Source organism: Pinus tabuliformis, chromosome 5_2 (assembly GCF_031772625.1).
Source record: "Pinus tabuliformis cultivar Carrire ecotype Pingquan chromosome 5_2, CPIR1, whole genome shotgun sequence".
NCBI lineage: Eukaryota > Viridiplantae > Streptophyta > Pinopsida > Pinales > Pinaceae > Pinus > Pinus tabuliformis.
The window spans coordinates 288,117,960-288,126,832 of NC_142306.1; the positions used below are offsets into that span (position 1 = coordinate 288,117,960).

Genomic DNA, 8,873 nt, shown 5'->3' on the forward strand with positions numbered 1-8,873 from the left:
TACAGATGGAGACGCAGTTCAACTTGCGAAGCTGAATAGAGAACCTTTTCCAGGAAGGGTGAATGGAAGTTGATTAAAGCCATATACATGAGATCTGGCTCAACGACTACATGATGACAGGATAGTCTTAGTGCTCTAGGCAATTGCATGGGAGTGCGAGACTAAAAACTACATTGTCCAGATTGGAGGATTATGCAGCAAGAGGGTTGCACACAAAATGGTGAAGTTAGAGCATAAGAAGTTGTGTGAAGGGAGTTGCACTATAAGGGGATGTGCCACACAACATAATAGGAAAGTGACCGTTGGAGTCACTGTTCATGATTTTAAAGCTAGAATATGATTAAGAAGAGTGAGCTAGCAACATTTAAGGCAAAAAAATTTGAAGATCTACCACCAAAACAAAATTTAATGGATGAATTTCGGGGGCAACGATCAGATTTGAATTCAAAATCCAAAATACATTACGTATGTCGGACCAACAGAGAACACTTTGCACCCTTAGATCTTTTGAGTTGTGTTGTCCATTGCTTATTAATCGTGCATTCTTCAAGGATTTTTTCATGAGCCTTGCATTTGATCATTTACCAGAGTTAACCCGGAAATTCATCTGTGATACCTTGTTAAGACCATGCCCTTCTTAGACTACAAGAATGGGGGGAACTATTGCATCCGAAGGAGCTGCTCCAGAGGTTGTGAGCATGGAAGAAGCTCCGGCTCCTATGCCTATGGTGCTGAGTTCACCTAGGGTGAAGCTCGCCCCTGTTAAAGAGGCCCATAAAAAAAAGAAAGACAAAAAGAAGAGGTTGGTACTAGTGCCTGATTTGTACAGGGAAAATACTGCAGCTCAAAATAGGAAGAAGGACAAGTAGCTTGAGAAGGTTATAGATTTGGAAGATGAATAGGGCACTGAGGATATAAACATTGAGGGAGCAGAGCCCATCACCAAGTTTCCATAATATATTCCTCCGTGTAAGGGGAAGGCGAAGGTCCACAAGGAACTAGAATTAGAAAAGTTCCTCATTCATACACTATTATTGACAGAGTAGATGACCTTCGAGGGTCTGCGCCTTGTATGGATCCACCTATTAAAAATGGAATATTGGGACCTCGCCGACCATGAGCGGTTCCCTCACCTCACGACATAAAATTATATGAGGCATTTTTATTACCCAGACTTAGGTGTCACTGAGTTGGATACAGTTCAATAGATCTGTAGAGTGGAGAACTTCAGGTCATTGAAACTGTTATGGGTGCTCCATTATCATCGTACTAATATTAACACCACCTATGTGTGGCATTTACTTACTCTTGTTCATGATGGATTCCTATGGCTTGGCATGCCTATACCCCTCATGGACATACTCGTCCACAATATCACACACCTACCACATGAGTGTTTGAATCCAACCTTATGATTTTGGCGGAAAGACAGGAGAAAGAGACTTATCAAAGAAAATGAAAAAGGAGTTTGAGCTTGTGTAGAAGTCACGCAGTTATTCCATCACATCCATCAACGATCCCGTGGTGAATATTTCCACAAAAATACTTGCTGGAAATGTTATGAGGAAGTTCCTCACAGACAAGGTTCTGGTGCTTGCGGTATCATTAGCTGCAAGATGCACGAAGGGAATTGCTCGTGAATTATCATGAGGTCCATGATGAGAGCAATCCCTTCCACTATGCTTGGCTTCTGCTCTCCATTGTGTTGGTCACATGGGAGCTACTGGAGGACATCCATTTTCCTCTGTTGAAGGAAGGATTGCCGAAGGCTACAGAGTTTGCCTCTCTCTAGGCCATGAAGGACCCTGCATGGGTCACAGTAACTAAGATATTTTGGGTGCTAAGGAAGTGAGCTTCCTCATGGTCATCAAAAAACACCCAAGGTTATCCCCGACCCTATGTGAGCAGTTATTCACATATGCCATATTCAAGGCATATTTTCACCAGGTCTACATTCAGGCGTGGAAGGCCCTGTTGGAAATAATACTGAGAGGGGGAGGGTGAATCAATATTACAATCTATAACCTTTTCATTTCCATACTCAGATTTATATACACTACTTCAGTGAAGGAAACTCGCGTGTACACACAACTGTTCTTAAGGCAACCAACGTATATCTAGTGAACTTATGATTCATTTAATTCATCATATGTTGCTCTTTAATTAGTGCATCAATACTTTATTAAACATTAAACAACAACCAGGTGCAGTAATAACAGAATAAACCATCACACATAAGCAACACACATGAACACCAAGATTTAAGGTGGAAACCCAATGTGGGTGAAAACGACTTGTTGTTGTCATATCTGTCTTCTTTTAATAATAAGAAAATATTTTTACAATCTTGTATTGGTGCAGACTCGTACTAGTACATAGGCTTCTACTTGCAAAAGGTTACAACCTTCTCGTGTTCTCCAGCTTCTACTAGAAGGGAGCTACAACCCCCTAGCTCTTGTACTAGCCGATATGTTTACTAGTATGTAGGCACTGACCTACAAAAGGCTACGACCTTATTTCTTCCTCCAAGGACCACATTTCATAAATCTTCAGACTGTGTTATCACTTAAGAATTCTGATTTCAAAACCGCTCACATTACTTTGATGGTAAAAAAAATTTGGTGCTAGTCTAAGTTTGAGTTTTTGTTTGCCTTAGAGTCTGAGTCTTAGGAGTCCACTATGCATTCTCATTCACCACTGGTCTCATAATTCACACAATTTCCATGTGTCAGCTCTGTTCAAAGGTTATTATGTGCTACAAAACTCCTTAAGTGATTTCGTAGCGCATAAGTCAGTTTTAGGTGTTTTCGCAGCGCAACATGTTTCATGTGATTTCGTAGCGCAGAAACCCGGTCCAGGTGATTTTGTGCTGATCCATAGCAAATCTCACCCAGCTGTCATACTTATCAGAATCAGCTGTGTTTTAGGTCGTTAGGTGTCTTGGTATTGGCACATGTTGCAGTTGTTGCTGAGAAGGAGACAAAGGGTTTTGTTTACGATTTGAATGCATTTAATGGAAAGTTGCTTGCTGGCATCAATCAAAAGATTCAGTTATACAAATGGGAGCTCCATGATGATGGTTCAAGAGAATTGCAGTCTAAATGTGGCCATCATGGGTACACTGCAGCAACAGAGGCCAAAATATTATTAATGTTAACAATACTCGGATTGGACCGCCTGGGAAAAGGCCTAAATGCGGTGGGATTTGACTGTATTCCACATGTCTCTCATTTAAAAGGCACAAAGCAACACCTTCAACGAGATTTAATGCGACAAAAACTCTATTCGAAGATAAACCCTTGCTCTGACGCTGTATTCTGTTAAGCGTGTTTGCTACTTTGGCCTTTGTTTTGCTCTAATTTACTCCAAGCATCAAAGATGCCGAAGTCTAAGCGCAACAAAATGGTGACTTTTTCTAGAACCAAAAGAAGGGAAGGGAGCATAAGGAATCAATAGTGAATCAAGTGAGGCAAGCTGTGGAGGATTACATCTCAGTATATGTTTTCTCATTTGAGAATATGCGGAATGTGAAGTTCAAAGATCTCAGGGACCGATTAAAAGGTAGCAGCAGGTTCTTTCTAGGATCAAACAAAGTATTACAGATTGCATTGGGTCGCACAGCTGCTGATGAAGTCAAGGATGGTATTCATAAAGCTAGTGAGATGTTACATGGTGAATGTGGTCTATTCTTTTCCAATCTACCAAAAGAAGAGGTTATGAGAATTTTTGAAACTTTTGAAGAGCGCGATTTTGCAAAGACTGGATCACTTGCAACAGAAATGGTTGAGTTGAATGAAGGTCCTTTGGAACAATTCACGCATGAGATGGAACCATTTCTGCGGAAGCAGGGGATGCCAGTTCGATTAAATAAAGGTGTGATAGAATTAGTAGCAGATCATGTAGTTTGCTGAGAAGGAGAGCCAATATCACCCGAAGCATCTCGCATACTACATTTAATGGGTGTTCAAATGGCTACATTCCACCTCAACCTTGTATGCCGATGGAGTCCTGATGAGTTTGAGATTTACAGAGATCATGGTGTGGCAAATACTTCAGATGGTAACAAGCTCATGTTGGTGTAGCTCTTTTAAATGCAATCGCACCTGCCCAATCATCCCAAAACTCTACGTTGGCACAATCGTAAAATTCTGGGGCAGGTAAACCCACGAAATCAAGGAGATCCAAGGGTGGAGCACCTGATTCAGCTGGTCATTCTGGAAATGCTATTGCAACTGATGAAGGGCAAACAGGCAATGAATCCATTAATCAGCCAGTGAGGTACCAGCCAGCTTCATACAGTTATATTTGGAACAGTCAATGGTGTTATTGATGTCATTGCATCTTTTCCTCAAGAGAAATATATGTTTCTTGAAAAGTTGCAAGAAAATCTTTTCAAAACAATCAAGGGAGTAAGGTGCTTAAGCCATGAACACTGGCGATCATTTAGCTATGAAAGGAAGACTGTGTTTTTTGAAATTACACAGCAGTTTCGTAGCGCGCTACGAAACTGCTGTAGCTGCATGTTACAATTCAGTTGATCAATTATGATTGACAAAGCAGCAAATCTTTTTGAAAGGTTTTGTCATCACATAGGTACATGGGAAAAAGCTTCCAACGCATCAAGGACGTGGCAGTCTTCTACATTTTGGGTAATTAAAGGATAAAGACATGCTTCTTTGCATTCGAATATTTTGAGGAAAACTAAAGCCGAGAAGCGAGGATAGTCTCCTATATTTCTGGGCAGTTAAGAAGATTAAGCATCCAAGGTCAACATGGAGCATTAAACATCCATCACAGCCACCGCCAGAAGGGAACCAGATGTCAGAGAACGAAATCATCTTAATTAAATCCATCATGCATGTAATATGGAGTTACAGTCATAGTTGATTTAGAACTCTAAAAAAAACTCCAGTCAGCACTTTGTTGTATTTATTAGTTAGTTAAATGGTTGATAGGTGTCATTAGAAGTAGTTTTCGAATTCCCCTCATGCTGGAGGAGGAATCTCGATCAGTTAGAATAAAAACTCTATATATAGCTGAAACAACAATGTAATCAGGGTTGGAAAACTTTATAACAGAGCATAGTGTTTGGCTTATGTAAAAGACTCACTTTCAGTAATATAATTTTGATTTTACTTCTCAGGATTCATGAAGGATTTTTCATATTCAAAATGTGTGATGTTGTCTTCTTCTTAGTTTTGTCTACAGTGGTATGGATGTATAATCACTCAGAATTCACTGAATGTGCTCTGATTTCCTGTATGCATCTATAAACTGTGTGGTTCCTTATGAGTGTATATTCTGAATATTCAAATGCTGAATGCCCTGACTTCCATGTAAGGTCAAGATATTTGTTTTATTGAAGTGTTGTTGACTCCATAGGCCCAATGGATAGTTGTTTAATATATTTCCAGCATTCATATTTGTCATAGTTGTTCTACAAGAGTTAGCCATCTTATCTTAATCAAAATCATTAACCCATCTAGAGAGAGCCCTCTCAGGTTGAGGAGGCTAAGCCTCAGCCTAAAGTAGGTTTGAAATAGTTACTTAGAGTCAGCCTGACCAGCAGCCTATCAGGATCTGATTTTGAGATAACATTTTGGTGCGTCTGCTGGGAGACTGAGGATTATTCATTCCCGAAATCATGAAGCTGAACTTCTGAAGGTAGCAGGAGCTCAGAAGGTTTTTTGAGGCTGCAAATCTACCTTGGCGACTCCATTGTTGAAGAATTCGAAATTCATAGATTCATGGTGATTCCACTGGAGTTATGAAGGACCCAGATGCTACCATTCTTATTTCAAGGTATGCATGCATAAATTTTTCAGGAATTCATGGTTTCCCAAATCATTCTCCCAAGGATGCATTGTTTCTAAGGAATGGTCCAAAATTCAATGGAGAAGATCTGAGTTTAACTTTGAAGCATATAACAGATTTTTGTGATTTTACAGAGCTTCTTAGAGTTAAGCATGATGATGTTTGCATTATGTTGTTCTATGATTCACTTCAAGGGAAATGTAAACAATGGATTGAAAGCTTTCCTACCAAATCCATTAAGTCATTTGAAGACTTTTGGCTTATGTTTTTGGAGGAATGGATAGATAGATCAGATGTGGTGGCAAACTCTCCTTCAATTCAAGGTTTCAAACAATGGAATAATGATCATAGTAATGGAGAAACAGATGAAAAATTTTCTTGGTCCTTGTCCTCGTATCTAAAATAATTTGAGTGTAAGGCAGAGGATAAGATGAAATTTTTGGATGAAGTTGCTGAGGACATTGAGAAAGACATTGAAGGTTTAGAAGGTCAAATTCAGGCATATAGTTTTCATAATAATGATCATTATTTTCAGAAGCTTTCTATGGCAGAACACAAGGAGAGAGTGTTGCTTCCTTTCTTTTTCACGACTGAGGAACTGTACACTGTTGTTGAAGATCAGTTTGCACAACCAGAAAGTTACGAGAACCATCAAGCTGATCATGTATTCTGGGATCCTATAGCTGACTACATGGAAGAGTTTTACTCTCTAGTGTTTCAGTTTTTCTATGAAGATCAGAGGAAATTTCAATGGCAGCGGTCATCACAATATCATAGTGGCTCTAAACTCCGATGCAGTCAAAAAACTCAAATATCAGATAAGACAAATGATTGGCTGCATTGGAAATTTCACATTGATTGAGCTGAAAGAAGTTTGAATTGATAGGGTAGGTAGGTAGGAAAATGCAAATAAGCTCAAGGTTGACTGAGCGTTTATTTTTTTTTAGTAGATATAGACTTCTCTCTCCTACGGTGATCATCAAACTCAAGCCTGCCAGGGGAGGCATTAAAAGCATTAGAATTTTTGTTGTCCATGCTGCAACTTACCAACAAAGATGGCCGTGTTGAAGAAGCAATGCCAACTGGCAAAAACATTCTCTCACTAACAAGAGGAAGCAAACCAATAGAAGTATATGTACAAGCTTTATTGAAAAACACAAATCGTATGATAATGTTTTGCTTTTCACCTTCATTCATTGGCGAGGATGACATACTTTCACATATGAGCTTACATCTTGAACTTAAAAGAAATGCAGCTGGTGTTCCAACTACAGATCTTTCTGGAGTCAATACATGCACAGTTCTACAGTTATTGATTACTCACAAAAGGATAATATTTTGCCCAAACAATTCTGATACTGATCTTATTTGTTGTCTTTGTGTGAACTTGATTTCATTGCTTTGGGATCAAAGCCAAAATGCAAAAAAACATGGCCACTGATATTATCAGGTATCTATTATTAAATCGTCGTGCTGCTTTGGAGGAACTACTGGTATTGAAACCAAACCAGGGACAACTATTGGATATCTTACGTGGAGGCTTTGATAAGTTGTTAGGAAATAATCAAACAGAATTCTATGAGTGGCTCGATGCTTCTAAACAAAATATTTGCAAGGTCTTGGAACAATGTGCTAAAATTATGTGGATGCAATATATAGCAGGTGCGGTAAAATTTCCTGGGGTACGAACAAAAGGCATAGAGGCTCGTCGGAAGAGAGTTGTGCGGCAGGACAAATATGGATGGATCCTTCATGCTGAAAGTGAATGGCAGAGTCATATTCAACAGCTTGTACATGAACGTGGAATATGGCCTATGAAGAAATCTTCTGTAAATCAAGAACCTGAATGGTAGCTCCGCCCTACTGAAGGACCCTTTCGTATGCGTAAAAATCTTGAACGATTGAAGGTAAAAGTAGACACAATCGGGAATGTGCTTCAAAATCTTCAAGAAGACAGGATATTTCCAGCTGAAAAGACTGGATTTGGCATGGATATGAGTGATCCTGATTATGATTCATTTTTCCATCTCTTATCTGCTGGTGGTGCCAATAAAAAACAGTTAAGTTATACTGGTAGAGAGGAAGAGGAATGCTTTTATGATGAAGTAGAGGAGTTCAAAGGTGGGGATTTAATTTCTGCTCCAGTTGGGTGGAGTGATGATCAGCACAGCAGTGCTAATGATGCAAGCTTACATTCTGCTCTTGAAACTGGTGGAAAATCAAGTACAATGTCACTACATATAATAGATGGAGTACATGAAATGTCTGAGCCTGGTTCAACTAGACAGTCTTCGTCACAGAAAATTGACAATGTGAGGTATGCAAATGATGAAGTGAAGCCCCCAGAATCTTGAAGGGGATGCTTGTCAAGCAAATTTCTGTTTGTCATAAATGGATAAGGCATTGGACCTGCGAGTTCTTAGTGTACTACAAGAGCACACTATCCCAAGTGGAGCCACTGTTATCACTTAAGAATTCTGATTTCAAAACCACTCACATTAGTTTGATGGTAAAAAAAAATTGGTGCTAGTCTAAGTTTGAGTATTTGTTTGCCTTAGAGTCTGAGTCTTAGGAGTCCACTATGCATTCTCATTCACCACTGGTCTCATAATTCACACAATTTCCATGTGTCAGCTCTGTTCAAAGGTTATTATGTGCTACAAAACTCCTTAAGTGATTTCATAGCGCATAAGTCAGTTTTAGGTGTTTTCGCAGCGCAACATGTTTCATGTGATTTCGTAGCGCAGAAACCCGGTCCAGGTGATTTTGTGCTGATCCATAGCAAATCTCACCCAGATGTCATACTTATCAGAATCAGTTGTGTTTTAGGTCGTTAGGTGTCTTGGTATTGGCACATGTTGCAGTTGTTGCTGAGAAGGAGACAAAGGGTTCTGTTTACGATCTGAATGCATTTAATGGAAAGTTGCTTGTTGGCATCAATCAAAAGATTCAGTTATACAAATGGGAGCTCCGTGATGATGGTTCAAGAGAATTGCAGTCTAAATGTGGCCGTCATGGGTACACTGCAGCAGCAGAGGCCATAATATTATTAATGTTAA

The 8,873-nt window shown here is 39.5% G+C and overlaps 1 pseudogene; it reads left to right on the forward strand.

Annotated features, from left to right (window-relative positions):
• Positions 1–3,251: 3,251 nt before the first annotated feature.
• Positions 3,252–4,330, forward strand: LOC149158670 (uncharacterized; annotated as a pseudogene).
• The last annotated feature ends 4,543 nt before the right edge of the window (positions 4,331–8,873 follow it).